The sequence below is a fragment of the Lycorma delicatula genome, chromosome 4 (assembly GCF_047948215.1).
Source record: "Lycorma delicatula isolate Av1 chromosome 4, ASM4794821v1, whole genome shotgun sequence".
Lineage (NCBI taxonomy): Eukaryota > Metazoa > Arthropoda > Insecta > Hemiptera > Fulgoridae > Lycorma > Lycorma delicatula.
In genome coordinates this window covers 32,624,599-32,644,363 of record NC_134458.1, presented here as the reverse complement: position 1 = coordinate 32,644,363, position 19,765 = coordinate 32,624,599, and positions in this window count along the sequence as shown.

Here is a 19,765-nt window from a genome sequence, read left to right as displayed (position 1 = left end):
AACATGTAGATATAGAATGCCTGCAAACACTTTGGAAAATCCACTTTCTGTGGATTTCCCTAAAGCTACAGTACGCGTACAATAACTATTAGATATATATATAAAAAGAAAAGGTTTTAAAAAAGGGACATATATCTTTTTTAAAAAGGGTTATGGCAACAAGACCGGTATAACGGATCTGAGTAACGGATTCCCACTAATTAAGAAGAAGGTAGTAGAAAATATAATAATGGGAGAAATCCAGAAACGTGCTAAAAGAAACCAGTTTAGTAAAGGTAACAGGTCCGTTTAACAATCGTCTTTTATAATACTACCCACTGACATAGCGAGATGTCATTCTGCGAGGAGGTCAGTGAAGAAGAAAATTTCTAGGCGTACACGTTTCAACCCACCGGGTTGGTCTAGTGGTTAACGCGTCTTCCCAAATCAGCTGATTTGGAAGTCGAGAGTTACAGCGTTCAAGTCCTAGTAAAGCCAGATATTTTTAAATGGATTTGAATACTAGATCGTGGATACCGGTGTTCTTTGGTGGTTGGGTTTCAATTAACCACACATCTCAGGAATGGTCGAACTGAAATTGTACAAGACTAACACTTCATTTACACTCATACATATCATCCTCATTCATCCTCTGAAGAATTATCTAAACGGTAGTTACCGGAGGCTAAACAGGGAAAAAAAAGAAAAAAAAAGAAAGGCGTACACGTTTCAAGGTGTCGTGAAAAGTAATTCCAATGGGGATAGTACATGAAAACGAGAAATGGTTCGGTGAGTTACTGTTAGATTACATGTGAAAGAGATAATGTACTAAATATCATTGATAAATTGTTAGGGTAGTTTTATTTGTGAACAGCAAAGGTATTTGCAGTAAAAGAACTTTATACTTGTCTTATCTATTGCACTATTTTTGTTAATACAAGACTAGCGGTTAAAAGTGTTAAGACTAGCGGTCAAGCTAATGTCTTTTGTCAATAGGACTAAATTCTGCTTTTCATTACTTATCTACCTGTGAATAATTCCCGACGATTACTTTAAATTCTGTTTAGTATGTAATTACTGTTTATTATTATTGACATTTATAATTATGTTATTGTTGTGCTTGTGATTACTACGATTAATATTTCTTTATTATTGGCATTTATTATTTTTATTGTTTGCTGTTGTCATTATTATTATTATTATTCTAATTATTATTGTGGTTGTAATTACTATTTTTATCATTTGTTTTATTACAGTCGTTTACTAAAATTATTACTATTGTCATTATTGTTATTATTGATTTGCATTGTTTTACTTATGGTTTTAAAATATATATTTCTCAATATCCTGATCGAGCCGCGAACAGGCTTTTTGATATGTTTTTTAAGAAGACATATCTCTGTAAATTCATAAACTACTAAATAAATTAAAAATAATAGAAATAAATTGAAAAATGTCTCTTTTCTTATTTGCTTCAATCTGATTTATAATATAAATTCAAAAAACAATAGAATTAAACGATAAAAAAAATATATGTAATTAAAAATATAATATAATAAGTATAGTTATTGTTGAAACGTTATAAAAAAGAGTATTTAAAATTTTATTTTTGACTTAACACTACTGTAATAAAAACATGATATTTTATAAAATTTTTATGCAAATATTTTATATCATCATTAATGCGGTTCAAAAAATAATAAGTTTAACATTTAGGAAAAGCTTTGGTACGATGAATAATAAAACTGTATGTGCAGTCATCTAGCGTATTTGATTGTACTTAAATGGAGCTATATCTCAAATAAATGACGTAAATCACCGTTATCTGAAAAATTGTTTTTATCTTGTCAACAGTATGTCCGATTTTGAAAATTCGACCGGATTCTTAACATGTTTAAACTAGCCATGCTTTGCACGAATCATTAAATTCCAGATATCCTGTTAAGATTGAGTTCACTACATAGTTTATATAAAATTCACATAATTTATATATGTTAACTCTGCACTGATTGTAGCTGCGTTCGATTGCAGTTGTTAGAATATAGTACCACCATCTCCTACCTACACGCTCGATTGAATATGAAAAACATATCCAAACAGTGTCTACTTTTAATTCCCTTTAAAGTCCACTAACTAGGTGCTTACGCAGTCAACTTCGGACAATTTTATCATTTCTGGTTTTGAGGTTACGCAAGTGTTCATTTGAATTATTATCTTCCGATGTCCAATGCTAGAAACAGTCAACTTCGACCGGTTTTGTCATTCTTTACCTTGATACCACACGAGACTTCATCCGGTCTTAACCAGTTTAACTTAAATCAATTTACGCCTATCACATCTTCGTCCCCATCATAATTATTAGTCTAATACAGCATCTAGACCGGTTCCGTTTAAACCAAATTATAAAAAATGCGTAAATCGGGTCGGAGAAGGATTTTTCCCCCTTTTAGCCCAAGACCTATACTGCTTTTAGTCCGATAGTTATTTCCTTTTTAGAACTTCTCACAGGCGCCTAGGTCGTCTGGTTACTATATATAAGATCAAGATTTAATTTATTATTGTTATTGTAGGATCATGCACGGAGATGCAATAAGATCAGACATTCTGTGATCGATCAAGTCGGCCGGTTTACCCTTGTTGAAAATGCGTTCAATTTCAATCTGAGTACGTATTACTATAAGAATGACAACCAAGCAAACAAGGGCATCGGGTCGCTTTTAGTGTCAATAAAGAGAGAAATTGGTACGTTATTGTATAGCCTATTATATATATTCGAATGGACTTACAAACATCGTAATTTTCACAATTAACAATATTATGTCAACATTATTATTAACGATATTATATCTATTGCACCTTTTTATCACAAACACAGGTCACAGTGGGTCAGCCATTCCAATGCTTCAGGGGTAAGATTATGGATTCTTGTATCTGGTCTCTAAAAGATGCATTTGGACAAACCAGGGCCAGATAGGTGATTGTTTGCTCTTCAGCTTCACATTGGTTGTATCGTGGGCTTTCCGCAGCTCCCCAGTGGGTCAGGATCTTATTGCAGATACCATGAATTGTGCGAATTCTGTTGATGTTGCACAACTGTTATCTGGGAAGAGTAAATCTTGGTAACCTTAGAGTTGGTTCTGTCATAAGGTTGGAGTTAGTGATATTCTGACCTTGCCATAGTGATGTCCAGTGATCCTTTGTGTTGAAGTCGTTTACCCGATCGGTGGCTGCTAGAGGTGGATGTTCGGACTTCAGTCTCGGGTGCTGTTTGAGAAAGTCTATATCGGAATGAATAGGTAGAGATAGATTAGCATTATATTTTTCCAACTGTAATTTGAGGGCTGCCAGTCATCTAGTTTGGGGGGTTGTGATATTACTCAGCAATAGTAGCCACTAGAGCGGAGTTGTTCCAATGGTTTCAGTTACAGTTCGCATAGCCTGGTTCAGATGTGTGTCGACGAGCTTGATGCGGTAGCTGTTAATCCAAACAGGAGCGCAATATTCTACGGTTGAATGTACGAGGGCTAGTGCACTGATTCTTAGAGTTTCGGCGGTAGCTCCCCAAGATGAATTGGCCAGCTTCTGAATCAGGCTGACTTTAGTTTTAACTCAAGGGGATAATTTTTCAAGGTGTTGTTTAAAGGTAAGTGTTCTGTCAAGAATGGCAATAACTTTACTTTTCTTGAAACGTTTTGGTAACTTACTCCTTCGGAGGATATCACTATACAGATTTTAAAGTCATCGTTTTGTGTTTGGACCGATGTTTTTAATAAACTCAGTATGTATGTTGTCTAATCCAACAGCTTTTCTACATTTTGTTAAATTGATTGCAGCATTGAATTCTTCCATTGTGATATAGTTCATATTGGGGAAGAGCTGTTGATGACTTTTATGAATTTCGCCAATTGCATACCTCACTTCTTTCTTGTGTGTCTTATCAATAATGATTTTCGATAGGTTCTTAATTCTTTTGGCTATGGCTTCTAGCCCAGGAGTGTTAGTGGAGACGGGTTTTTTTGTCCGGTTTCCAGCTTGCACAATAAATTCTATGCTGTCCCGCTGCTATGCTTAAAGTTGAGGCTCTTCAGCGTTTCTTTCCATCTAACTGTTCTAGGGTTGTTTAGGGCTTCTAGTAATTGCTCGCCTATTGCCTAATCTCTTCTGCGTTCGTAAGCATTGTACGGTTCTTAGTACTCTCCATTCCAACAGGGAATGTAAGATTTTATTACTCCTCGGGGGATATATTTTTTGGCAGAGCTGATTACTAGAGCAGCAAATCATTCGTAGTTCTCTATTTTTGATGGGATCTACCTGATGTCATCCTCTAGTTGCTTGTTGTATTTATCCAAGTTAACTTTCCTAAAATTCCATCTAGATAAGGGAAGAGAACAGTTGATGGGAATTGTTTTGCCTAGAGTGGTATCAGTCTGTGTTAAGAATTTGGAAAGTTGTCAAGTACTTCTCAGCGTGACGTTGTTGTGCGCCCGTGGTTGTAAAAGTTAGGTCAGGATTGTAGCCCTCCCTCCATCTTGCAGAATAAAATGTGGGTTTCTGCTTAACATAAAACAGTAGTTTAAGTTTGCTTCTCTCTGCCCAGTCTACTAGGGTTACGCCTTGTGTATTGTTGTCATTATATCCCAAAATTTGGTGGTGTGAGTTAAAACCTCCTGTTTTTATGTAGAAGGATGATTAAAAACGGGGATTATGCCGTTAGGCCACTGTGCCTAATGGCGAGGTTTATAAATATTGATGATTGTCGTTTCTTCCACCTTTACAGCTAGTACAATAAAATCTTATGAGGAATATGAGTAGGTTATCGAAACATTATAATACCTATACTAACATATGTAGCAATTTCATATTTTGTATGATTATTACTAGAGTGAGATTACACCCTGGTATACAATCTCGTGATTGAATTTGACAATTGTCAGCTGCGTGTGTTTCCTGGATTGTGATAACATCAAATTTAAATGTAATTGCTAACTTACGAATGCATTCACTTTTACTGTGGCTAATGCCTTCTATATTGATCTGGCATACTCTTATTCTGGAGCCAATTGTCAAAAGGTCCTGAGGAGGACTGTTACAAAGTTTGGTTTGCCTTGTTTTCATTGCAATGTTTTTTCCAGGAAATCAAAAGAACGAAAAAACACTCTGGAGGTTATTTATCGCTGCTCAACTAGTGTTAATCAGGGGGGTACGTGTAACATTCTGTTATGGACGCGAACAGCTTTACCCCTCTCTGAGTCTATTAATCGTTATGGGTCGATAAATTACAACAACTCAATCGAGCTTTCATACGAATTGCTATTGATTGATAAGGATAAGGGCGTATGCTTCAAAACTAAAAACTTTGATATCGGCTGCTCGATAGAAGAAGCGTTCGAGTCACTGCTCCAAGAAGAGTCAAATTTCGAAGGAATCCAGAATGGCTGGACGCTTTTTGGCATAAATGGGGTGTTGATTCGCATAAACCGTTATAGACCCCTTAAAAAGTCATCTATCATTCCTATACCCAAATCAATCTCACACAAACATGCCGTTGCCAACTTGAAGAACAATAATTATTGATTCATTAGGCAATTTTGTGAAAATCCGTGCAAGGCTGTAATCGTGATCGTATAGATAAGCAATACAATGCTCGTTAAACAAATATAATTTTGCTTCCCTAAATTTTCCACGCTATTGAGCGACATCTAAAAGTTTGAAAAGATTAACGACGTTTCCGTTAAAGTTTTCTCTGCTGATGAGAACGATAACATAGTTTTCATCAAGTCCTGTTCTGCTGAAAAACACGATAATTCTGATCTTATGCTGTTGGTCGATGGCGACCGCCATCATTTCAGTAACATTTTCGATTTTGAAAGGTTGATTTGACTGGCAGTTGACCAAAGATAAAAGAAGGATAAAAATCTGTAAAAGGCGTTTCACCTATTATATAAACGACAAAGCTGCAAGAGAAAGATAGCGGATTAGCTGGAAAGGTACAGCAATAACCCACCTGGCAAAGTCGTGCTCTCCGAACTACAGGAAGACGACTCAATCCGTACTATAATTAAAAATTATCATCATATGTTTCTAGTCCCTATAGTTTATTATGACGATTTTGACTATCTTAAAACCGGTCGCAACATGCTAACCCTAACTCAAAATTTCATACAACGTTTCCACGGAGCAGCAAATCCCCATGAGCTATTGCGCGTGTTTTGTAATCCATCCTACCATGTTGGAGTCAGTGAAAAATTGTACTAAGTAATATAATTACTTAGTACACTTTTTCGTCTTCACTGACGAATACAGACACTTCTTCGAATCAGTCACGAATTGCCAGATGTGCAAGGTGAAATTCAGCCCAGAGGTTCGCTCGGTCAGACACCACTGCCACATTACGGGAAAATACCACGCAGATCTGTTTTCCAAATGCAACCTGAAAAGGGTGTCAGACCTTCATCTCCGTTTTCGTCCAAAACAATTACAATTCCAATTACAGTTCTCATTTTATCGTCAGAGGACTGGGATTTGACGAAAAACGGATCACAGTGATCTTGAACTCAACCAAAAAGTACATCTTGTTTTCGAAGTGTATCAACCGTATTTCCCTGCGCTTTATCAATATCTACCGATTCATGGCCTCCAGTTTATATTACCTTGTAAAGGTCCTTCCAGCCGATAAATTCAATCAGATCAGAAAATTTTGACCAATTGGACATTTCTGGTTACTTGAAAAGAGGTCTATCGGTACGAATACACTACCTCATGGAAAACACTGGAAGAAATCTCTCTACCTCCAAAAGGGAAATTCTACAGTAGTCCGCAGGTTTGGCTGTAATCGACGAAAGCTATGAAAATGGGAAAATTGTGTGGGTCGATTTCAGTATAAACACGCTCTGTAAATATAGTGATCTTTACCTGAAATTTGACGATTGAAATTTCAGATCCCTCTGCCTGAGCAAGTACGGATTATACTGTGTGCATTTCTTACCCTACCTGGATCCTAGTTCGATGCGATTCTGTACAAAACGAGGATCCAACTCGAGTTGATCACAGACTATGACATATACATATTCCTTGAAAAATGTATACGGGGTGGTATTTCGGTTTGTATCAAGAAATATACATTATACAATAACCTATATATCCCAGACGGTACAATTCCCGTCAACCGTCAAAATACCAAATTTACCTTGACGCCAACAACTTGTACGGCTGGACCTTGAGTTAGTGTCTACCGTACAAGGATATCCGGAAATGAAAACGTTAATTGCTATGTACGCTGTTATAACGGATGAATACGACTGGATGTGCGTGGTTGTCAGCCCTAATATAATTGTTCGTTTGTATTCGCATGCTTGATGCAAACAACTAATGCGTGTGTTCTGTGCAAAGCATGGGTAGTTTATACAGTATATTTTTCCATAATTGATTCAAATTAAGAATCTGTTCCAAAATGAACTTCCAAAATCAATCTTACCGTTCCTGAGATATAACCCAATTTTCGAGTAAACGTGATTTTTGTTAACCTCTGGGACCACCGTTAGGTATTGCTTTAGTGGATTTGTTGGTTAGCTGGCATCTCTCTCGCCACCACCCCATTCGGTCGCCCAAGAGTATAGACCAAATGTTCCGTGCCAAAAACGGCTACTGTGCCTCTAAAAAACGGTATAGCGACCTCGATCCTAACTGCTCCTAATGAGCTACCTAACTTGCGTGAGCGAATTAACCAAGGTGCCGTACAGCACCCGCTTAAGTGTCCCAATCGCTCACTTGTCAACAATAAAACTAATCGGGGAGGCGCACCCCTTGTTACAATTAAAACTATCGTAGTTCCTAAAATTAAAAGGCAGCAATTTAGGCTGCCACGCCTCGGTCGCTGTATGCCAGCTAGTACCTGCCCACCATTTAACAGCGCTTGGAGCTGATTTGGCTGATGGCCAGCCATATTCTCAAAGTTGGCTTCCAACAGCAGAGCTATAGGAGTCCATATTATTAAGTAAACCCTTAAAATTACCGATGACGGTTGAACATAGCAACCTCATCAAGGAACTCCCACACGGTCCGACAATGCGGCTCTCGCCACACTGACTCGCCGTTTGTGAGCGGCCAAGTTTCCCCCTGACCTCTAAGTTCCAGGGTGGCTCGGTCTCTGGCTTCACCAAGAGCAGAGCAGTTGAACATCATATGCACGTTCGACTGGACCTTCCCGCAGACACACAAATCATAAGCCACCAGGCGAAACCGAAACAGATATTGGTTCAAGTTTACATGGTTGGTGAGCACCTGGGCACCCAACGCCCTTAAAAACGAACTCGAGGCATACCGTCCCCACAGATCCTATATAAAACTATACAAGGATCTTCCCTTAGTCGTGTTGTGCCATTCAAGCTGCCATGTATCCCTCGCGAGGCTCCATAGCCTGTTCCGCAGACGGGAGAGGGGTAACTGTACGAAATTTTGTTCCGGTGCATTGTGATCACCGTTCCGCTCCGGTTTTGGCCCGGCTCGAAACCGCATCCCAAATGCCTCAGCCTCCCGACCTCTTCGCAACTTCCACATGACTACTCGAACTTTCACCACTAAATCGATTGGGAGAGCCTTTCCCAATACGGTAGTAGCCTCGTAGGAGGTTGTTTTAAATACACCAGTGCATACTATCATGGCTCTGCGCTGGGCACTCCTTAAATTTTGAAGCAGTGCTCTATTTCTTTCCAACCTATGCGCCCAAACTGGCGCCGCATATGCAATCATACTTTCGAAAACGCCTCGGTACACCAAGTAAATTTGGCGTCCCGACAGCCCGTAATCCTTCCGAGCAATCCTCCTAAGCGTGTGCATCGCAGAGACAACGTCCGCCGCAACTTGCTTAATATGGTTACTAAAAAGCAACTTATCATCAAACAAAACACCTAGGTACTTATGAATTCTCACTCGGCTGATTACACAGCCTTTATATTTAATATGGGGGTTTCGACTGCATGATAATTTGTCTGCACCCTTCAGAAGCATGAACTTCGTCTTGCGCACAGAAATCTTTAAATTTTGAATGTCCATCCAGTCCTCGGCGGTTGACAAGGCCGCCTGCGCTTTACTTTCTAGCTGCGGTCGTGAATTACCACGAACTAATAGGAGACAGTCATCGGTGAAAGCCTGGGCCGTGACTCCTTATGGGAATGTCAACTCCAGAAATCCGTCAAACACCAAGTTCCACAGCAGGGGACCGAGAACGGAACCCTGCGGGCTTCCCCTGGTGACGGACTTTTCCACAACTAGGTCCGCATCCTTAAACAGTGCAGTTCGGTTAGACAAGTAGTCTCTTACCACGGCCTGCAGGGCTACGGGAATATTGCGGTGTTCCAAAGCATAGAGGACAGAACTCCAACACAAGGAAAGAAATGCTGCTTCTATATCAATAAAAATAGCCAAAACATATTTGCAGTCGGCGCTTTCCACCTCGGTAAGAGCATTTAAGATACAATCCTCGGTGCCAACCCCTTTCATGAAGCCGTATTGGCCTCGATTTAGAATACAGCTCATATCGATGCTTTCTTCGAACCGTTCCACAACCAGCCTTTCAAGCAACTTGCCGAGAACCGGCAAGAGGCTGATGGGTCGATAACTGCCGACCTCACCAGGATCCTTTCCAGGTTTCAGGAGTACCTTCACCAAAGCCACCTTCCAGCAAACCGGAAAGCAGCCCCAGCTTAGGCATCCCGTGAACAGTCTGCGTAGTGGCTCTTTTATGACAGGCAATAGATGGTGGAAAATATCCGGGTCAAGTTGGTCAATCTCTGGTGCCTTCTTTAATGCCATTCGAGAAACCACTCGGTCTATATCTTCGGGTTCCGCGGTTCGAACGCCAGGGAATGGTGTTTCACCCGCCCTAACGCCGATTTCCGCTTCACCCTCCGGAGAATCTGGAAACAGAGTATTCAGGAACGCCCGGTAAGTTGATGTTACAGATGTCCATACATCCTTATTTGCTATATCCAATTCAGCTTGCCAATCATGCAACAGTATTCTCCTGGTCCTTGCTAAATTACGTCAGGATATAGTCCTTACTAAATTAACCTAACGGATAACAAATTCATAGTGACGCTAAGGGGTTTTTTATCAACAAAACCATTTAGTCTAATAGGAGTTTATTTCTGCAATTATTTTGCATTTTAACGAAACATGACAAAAAAGCCGCTCGAATCTGTTCTATATAGTAGATTATTGAACCATTTTTCAGTAGCAAAATGTTATACAGTCTTTATTAAGTCGATGATGTTTACGCAATAAAATGTAAGGAATTTATTTTTATAAATTTCCGCTTGTAATGTAAATGTCAATATCCTGGGAGATCCAATGAGGGAAGTCGTCTGTTATTAACTCCCCCCCCCCCCCCGAACAACCAATATCGTAAAATAAAATAAAACATACCTTTGTAACCAGTACCATGAAAAATTTCATTTGATGTCCTGTATGTGTCGATTTGATTATAGTACTTTCATCTTATTTTTTTTTTAATAATCGATTAGAATTCTTAAAGAAACCAAAGTTATACCATTTAAGTCTGTAAATGTAGTGCAGAAAGGAGCGGGACAAGGATGTAGCCTACCCTATCAATCGCATTTTTTAATGGAAGAAGCGTTAAAGGAAAAAAGTAAATATCTGAGCCCGGAGAAGATTTCAAGGTTAAAAAAAATAAATTGTAAGATTCCTTGATCATATTGCTCTTTTAGTAAAAATTGGAAACCAGTAGAGGAAATATTGAACAATAAAGACTCGCTTTCAGAAGAAAAATTCAATTCTAAAATAATTCAAAAGAAAATAAATTACTAAAGGAAGTAACAAAGGAATGGAAGAAGGAAATTACTAAGGAATACAAAAAGAGAGGCTCGTAAACATAAGATAAATCGAATATTGCGACAAATAAAGTCTTATATTTAAGATTTAATTTAAATGTAAAACTCTAAATTTAATACGAAGAATTTTACGTGATATTTTAATGGAGTGTAACTATATACGGCAGCGAAACTTAATAATAAAAAAAAAAAACAAAAGAACATAATGAAGGATTTTGAAAGTTATTCGGATCGATTAATTACAGAAAAATTTAGATGAACAAGATAATTCATCAGCGAGATTTGACTAACGAAAAGAGCGTACGGTTAACCGTTTTATACTAGTGCGTATGTGTTTCTCTGAATAATTTAGGTGTCTTACTACCATGATGGACGAACAGAAGGGAGGTCGACACGACTAGAAAAATAGGGTTCGTGGATGCTAGACATAAAATTCTATAAATGACAGGCGATGAGTGAAGAAATTAAAACTATAAGATATGAAAAGAAAACGCAAAGAACAGAAAAAATGGAGAAGAATTTCTTGTGTTCGTGGTACGCCTTACGAAATAGTATCGTAGAGATACGCTAAGTGCGTAATACGTACAGAGTTTTGATACATAAAAATATACGAACGAACATACACAGAGTTCCAGATCTATAATCGATCAAAAGCTTGATTAATGATAGACGAAAGAAAAGGAATGAAAAGTATTAGACGGTTAAAGAAAAAGAACAGAACGGATTTAGGAATCGTTGGCTTAAGAGATATATTTTAAGAAAGAGTATCATAACGATAATATAGTTAGTATGAAAAAATATAAAACGTTTTTCGTATTAAAATAATTTTATTTAATGGGCTTAATCGAATAATTTATTACTTATTGAAAAAATTTGTTTTTTCCTTAAAGAAAAGCATTCCTAATTAATTTTTATAAAATTAAAATTAAAACGATATTTTAAATCTGTTGGATGCTGGCCGGTAACGTTCGTTTCATGATGCAATAAAACGTGCTAATAAAAATGCAATTTCGTGTTCGAAAGTAAAAACATCCTGAAACACAAAAATAACTATTGCCAAATGTACTTAACAAAGAAGTTTATTTTATTGGTTTTGTTTTACTATTTTATTTATTTCTTTTATTACATTATATAAGCTTTAATGGAAAAAAAACGAAATCTTGTCGTTAAAAAGATTAGCTTAATTTAACCGAAAGGTGAAGGTAATAATTTTATTACAACAGTGTATATCTTAAATTTTAGGTGGATCATACATCATCAACAGTGCATCATCGTTTAGGGGAAAAATATCTTATAAATTTCCATCAATAATCTGCTCATGAACGAAAAACTTTTACATCGCAATAGTTATGAAATTATGCATGTGACAACTTAACGGTTACATTATCAGTAACTTAAGAAAGCGCTTGATAACTTTATTTTTCTGATGTTTTGATTTATTTTAACTTTTTTCATAAATCACTACACCGATCCGAATAAAATCTACTAATCTTTATCCTTTCTTGAAATTTTCTTAGCAAATGAAATCCGTTAAGAATAAAAACCATCGTTTTACGCACGCAAAAGCATGCACAGACGCAAGCGAACACACACACACCAGACAATTCCATTACTCTTAAACAGAGAGCTTGTCGTATTATAACGTGGCATTTTTCATACAGTAATTTTTTTCTCTGATTCCATCTACTTCAGTAGAATATGGTTCCCGTAAATTTAATTTAGAATTACATTGAATATATTATACCATTTCATTTATCAAAATCGGGTAAACAGCAGTCGAGAAATCAGCGACTTAATAGAAAATTTTATTGTTTTAAAATTTTTATAAATCTGCGAATATGTAATTATTTTCCACGAATTAACGTAATACAAAATTAATCGTTTACTCCTAAGTCTTAGACTTCGATAAGTGAGTTTTTTAAATACTTTTCTAAATAAAATGCTAAATAAAAACTTTTTTAGATTGAGAAATTTTTAAGCGAAAGGAAAGATAATAAATCTAACAGTGCGTTCTAAACAAGAAATACAAGGGTTATACTTTATACGCAAGTTTTTGTACATTCATAATTTTTAATGAAGTTCTGAGTCACTATGTAGTGTTCTGCTACAGACGATGGTCCCACGAATGAAATTCATAACGGTATGTGAATTTTAGTTTGGTTTTCATTTATTAAAATCAGATAATGCGTTCTGTAAATATCAGAGATTCGAAAGGAACTTTATATTTTAACAAATTTTGTAGGAAGAAGATGAGTAACTAATTTTTAGAAGGAGTGATATAATATATATAAACGTTTTTTCTGTAAATTGCTGAGGACACGTTTTATTTTCATATTATCTTGTATAAAACGAGGCAAAATCTCATTACTTCATCTGATTTAAATACGATTTTAAAATAGACACTTTAAATACTTCCTATAAATAGTTTTATAGAAACCTTCATCGAAATTTCAAACGTTGTTTCTTCTCCCTTCTTAGCGTAAACAATTTCTTTGTGATTTAACTTTTTAGGATGCATTTAAGTAAAAGATTTTAGGAGAAAGAATTAAAGGAAATGAAGTTTGAAATAATTTTCGTAAGAAAGATGTTTTCATTTTTACTGAGGGTTCCCCTCCGAATGAGAACTGGTAGCTTAGAGACCATCGGCTTGGAGATTATAACTCAGACATTTTATCTATTGGTTGCCGAGAATATGTTTTTCCTCTTATCTTAATTTTCGTATAAAACTAAAGGAAAGAACCTATGAACTCGATTTGTATCGGTCTGACCGGCAACCGTGCACAAAGCAAGGTCGAATCCAATTTCAAAAAGTATTTGGGTAAACGTAAATTAATCCAGAATAAAGTCTCAGCTACTACATATACAAGTGCGACCTGCTTTCCTGGATAAAATGTTTTTGGTATTTACTCACTTGATATTCACCCAAATAGTATATAAGTCCTCATTAAAATTCATAAACGTTTAATTACTGCTTTAGGAAAAGTCTGTAATTCATAAGGTGACCTGTAAACTTTTCCAGGTAAAATTGTTATTCACTCGCTAAGGATCTATCTTAAATACGGACTACGCCTAACAAAATTGTAGAAATATATATATTTTTTCTCAACTTATTTAAAACTTTCTCGAAGTCGGTAAATCTCGGTAAATTTTGTCAGATTATTTTAACTGGAAATAACAAAATTTTCCCTTCCCAACGAAAATATTTCTAACGGGAACTCCAAATTATTTTTTACTCGCCGAGGATGCTGTTTCTAAATAATTTGAAGTTAAAATTATTAAAGCGAATATAGATTTAGTCAACTTTTCTAGAAAGAATTTATTAATTTCAAACGGTGGTTTTTCTTCTTTCTTGTGTAAATGTTTTTCGTTATTTACTCGGGAGGCAAACATTCTGACAAACATTTTCCTGAAATAAAATTACAGAAAATTAAACTGAAATCCTTTCGTAGGAAACTTTTGTAGTAATTTTAACCGAAGATTTCTTTAACGGGTACCGAATAAGAACCGATATCCGGAAGAATGCAGAATTTTAGCTAATTGAAAATATTTTAGTAATTTTAAGTTTTACAGTTATTTGCGGTGTAGAAATATTTACACTCGCGTTTAGATTTTTCTGTCGGTGTTTTTGTTAATACAAATTCGATTCCAAAATCTGCTCGGTACTATTAAATTTATTTGCAGTCTTTACCATCCTCGGCAATGAAAAATAATTTCGAATAACATCTCACAGAAGAAATGTTAAAAGTTCGATATTTTTTACTAAAAGCATTATGAGAAATCATTTCGCCGGTGACCCAACACTGTTATACATTTACATTTATACATTTATTACACTGTGATACATTTTTTAGTTCATACGGTAACAAAGAGTAAAAGCAAATTTTCAGATACTTTTTCTACAATATTTTAATTATCATATCTCATAATCAGGAGGTAAAAACTGGATTACCTTGAATGTACAACAGAAAAAGTATATCATCTTAGTGTAGATGGAGAAAATAAATTAAGACTTAAAAATTTAGTTTACAGAATAAATTTAAATCGTCACTTTTTTATTACATGCAGTGACATAAGAGGACAAACGATATAAAATATTTCTTTTTTTTAACTTGACACATAAAAATCTAATTTAACAAGGCAATGTGTTGATAATAAACATATTTCTGTAGCAGGAACAGATAACAAGTCATTAGAAAGAGTTGCAGAACTATTACAGAGGAATACATGTTACAATTTATCTATCTAATATTATCGGAAAAAGACAATGATAGATTAACAGAAATGCATAGAGGTCTTCCGATAATAATAATATTAAAAGTCATCTTGTTTTTTGTAGTGCTACCGACTACTATTAACCTTTCGCTGATGTCTTTATAACCCTTGAAAATGATGACAAGTCGTTAAAATCGCAAAAAAATGAACTCCAGTAGAAAATTAATTATTTTTATAAATATTTTAAGATGTAGAAAATAGTTTTAAATAAAATAATAATAATAAAATACTAATAATTATTGAATTCTGCATTAATGACTATCATATAGCGGTTGCATAAATACAGTATAATGTTTTTTTTAATCTACACAAACAGAAGCGTGTATGCAACGGATCGTTTAATAACAGAAAAGAGTACAGTAATTTATTGGTTTAAACTATTTTTCACAGCCATTTTTCATGGAGCTTTACAACACGTACAGAGCTAACGTACAACACGTCGATCTGAGTTTGTCCAGATATTTGAGTATAATGCCGAATAAAACCTGTATTTCGGCGGGCCAGAGAGCTTATTTACAACACTGTATTCGTCTCGATGCATTACACGATAGAAAACCACATCATTTCTCGTTTACTTAAGTCCGCTCGTTTTTATTAAGAATTCTTATCTTTCCGAACGATTTGGGTGTTATATTATGTCAACTACAAATGCTTCGTTTAAGGAGACTAATTAATACGTAGAGATAACGTTTTTTAGCCGATGTTACCGAGTTGTATATTAACGGTAGAGTTTGAGTAGGTCTATTATCAGACTACAAGAATCATATTCCCGACGACGAAAAACATCCGTACAATTAACAAAAATAATATCATTAGATTTTTCGAAGAATTCAAACGTTCTCTAGTTTTTGATTTAAAAGAATCTTTTGATTGCAAAATAAAAATTACGAGAAAAAAGGAATTCATTAATTGAATTTTCACTGTATCTAAGTTAAAGGAAATAATCCACATCCTACCACCTCTGTTTTAAACGTTTAAAAAAGCGGCGCCGACAAGTCGATAAACTAGATAAACTTCGAACGTCTGTTTTCAAAACTATGTACTGTTAAATGACGAATGTAAAAATTATTAGTTCTAATCAAGGAACCGATTCGTTAACTTTTCGACGCATCTAACTAAAAGAATAAATACAATCCGTATCTGTAATTGTCCGGACTGAGAGAGCGACTTTAAAGTAATTTTAAAAACCATCCGGGTAACCTATGTCCACATCCAAACCGGTTTCAAAAAACATTTGTTTTTAATTCGCTATTAAAAAAAAAAACTTAAATAAGAAATAGATTCCCAAAATTTTATTTTGCTAAAACATCATAATAATTAAAATCGATACATAAATCTATAGATAAGTATGCAAGTAAACTAAACTTGTGAATGAAGTAAAGAAAAAATAATGAATGAATTTTGTTAAATCTTTTTGTTAAAGTAAGCGGCCCAAAAATCAGTAATGGTTTATATATGAAACTCAGTTTTAAAACTGTTCTTACTGCTATGTAACGCTCCGGTTTCACCGCCGTCAGTATTTACCTGTAAATTCATCATCCGAGAACATATTATATCGACAAAACAGCCGGCCCTCTTTAAAACTACAGATGAATTTTTATAACGCTGAAAACGTTTAGTATAGTAGGATGAAAGTGTATTAAATAGGCGGTACCTCAGAGCACGAGTACCTCTATGGAGATTTTAATCGCGATCGATTAAAGGACTGGGCTTCGTAGAAATGCCATCAAGATCGCCAGACCTCACGTTTACGAGCTTGAACATCCAGAGTGTTGAAAAAGGTAAAGCGAAGACCGTAAAAGCAAAATCATCAAAGAATTAAAAGAAGCGATTCCACTGCTTTTGACGAAATAAATTTAAAGCGTATATTACGTAAAAAATCTTGCCACAGCGTTTTTAACGCACAACCAAAGCGGTGATAATACAGCACCTACAGAAACGAATCGATATAGAGGGAAGACAGTTTGAGTGAAAATATCAGCCCGAACAAATTAAATATAATTTAATTTGTCTTGTGTGTGTGAGTGTGTCGCTCGGTTCATAACTGAAACGACCTAAATTATTTATAATCGTATACATTCGGCTAAAAACCAAAACTAAGAAAGATCGATCAAAACTATAAAAATTTCTCACTTTTAGTTTAAAGAAAACTCTTCCCAATTTAAAAAAAAAATGAAATCGCTTAACATGGTCAGATAAAACGATCGAGATAATAAGTATCTGCATTATTGAGAGCGAATGAATAAAACGAGAGTAAAATCTGAAATTTTACTACGTATTAAGACGAAGCACAAGAGTCGTTTACACGAAGTACAAATAAATATAGATTAAAAAAAAAGTTCAATTACCAAACAAAAAACTTATAACAGGATCCATAAAAATAAATAAACTTAAAATAGAGAAACAAAATTAAAAGAAAAGAGCAGATTTAATAAACTAGTAAAACGACGCACTTATGAAGCTAAGTAACAAAAACTTATCGGTTAATAAATTTTCAGATTTTGTTACATGTTTTTTTTTTCTTTACTACTAATGATGAACAATTATTACTGTAAATGCGCTTTCACAGTTCTTAATCTTTTTTTGCTCAACAGTTTATTGCTCAACAGTTCTTGAACGTAAACCTTACCGTTTTAACTTACCGAGATAAAAATTCAGATTTTATTTTCGTCTTATTGTTTGTTATTAAAAAAACAAGTTTTCGTAAAGTTGTTGGCTACAAAAAGATAACTTTTTAATCTAACTCACGGGGAACTGCCGTTAAAACTACTCTCTAGACAAAAAAAGTAAGGATATTTTCGTTTCTTCTCACCCGCAAACTCTATGCAGTTTCAACAGTATCGATGCTATAAGAAACGACTTCCATTTCAAAGGTCTCGTGTAATAAAATTACTAAACTTTCAGAAGTAGAAAAACATACTGATTTTTACTATATCATCACGCACACATTTTTTTGTAAAAAATATTTCGATTTACATGCCTGAAAAAATTAAATTTTGCCTTACTTCTTAAAATACCTTACCTCTTAAAATTTACATATCCTTTTAATCGTGATCCGATTAAACGACTGGACTCCGTAGAAATCTAACTGAGATCGCTAGACCTTACGTTTACGACTACTATGCGCTACGTTATCTGTTACAGTGTACTCGGTGTTGGAATATTTAACCTTGAAATATTTTCAAGGTTTAGAATTCCAACCCGATTCCCCTTTTACTTCCTAACCTGTACTCCGCTTCATATGTCAACTTGTAAAAATAAATAAATATGGATTTCTATATGTATGTCATTATCTATAATACACCGTTGTTGTCAAATCGCTGAATGTTTTTGTTCTTTAGCAATATAAAACATAGATATCGAGAACGAACGGTATTCTTAGATTCTCCACTTTTGAAGGCCCGGAGATTTCCTTTAGCGTAGGACTAATATTTTAATCGCTTTAATTACTAATATAATTGTTTAGCGAGAAAACTGATAAACCTTTCTTTTCAAAAAGTCATCGGCTGCATATTATTTGCAGTCGGATGTTCTAGCCGAACGGTGTATAGTCCTACCGGATAATTCTCCTACGTTAGGAACCGACGGTATTCCTGACGTAGCACCGCAGCGTGTATCTCATCAGTTCGACGGAGAATAGATGATCAATAAATCTTGAAAGAAAACTGGATAAAAATCATGATAAAAACGTGCCGTCTTCCGACGGGTTGAGGGCGCGATGGGCGCTCTCTTCAGGGAGGGGGCTTTGAAGCTACGTTCAATTTGTCACAAAGCGATTTTTCAAAGGAATTTAACTTCTAGCTTTTTTTTTTCAATTTTGTTATTTACGGTTAACTATTAGGATCCGTTGTGCTGAGGGTGTAGATTCCTGTAAAGCTGGTGTATTCTAGATGCGATCCGACGTGGGGGTAGGGGATCGTTTCCTGTTTATTACTTGTTGCAATTCCACTTCTGTGATAAAAAAAAAATGGCCGAAGAGCGTAATTTATCTTTTTAAATGATTTTATTTGTTCAGATATTTTAAGCCGTACGAGGTACTTTTACCGTATATCAATTTAAATGAATTATTGAAAAACAAATTGCTTAACAAAAAAAAACTTATATATTAGAATATTATTTGAACATTTATTTTACTTCGCTGGGAATCTTTGAGACGAATATTTTCGTTAAAATATACCTCCGCGTAACATCAACGTAATTCAGAATATTATTCTGTGTTATTTTAACGAGCCATGTGCCAAAATGTAAACTGATAGAACAAAGTATAAGAGATGTTATTTTCGCTTTTAACCTTATATCTTACAAGCCTCTCTTGATATCATGAAAATGATCGGCTAATTCAGGGCGTATATAATGTAAGCCAATTTTTTTACATATTAATGACAATATTTCTCTTTATGTATGCATCTTCCGGGAATTTATGTTTATTCTTGTGACTGTCAATTTTGAAATATTTTCTTTAGTGTTCTTAATTATCTTCCCGGCTTACAGTATTACCAGTTGACGTGTTATAACTTCATATCCCTTCTGCTTTAAGAAAACATTAAATTAAAGAAAACACACACACACACACACACACACACACACACACACACACACACACACACACACACACACACACACACACACAGACACACACTATTTTGCTTAAATATACACTGCATATT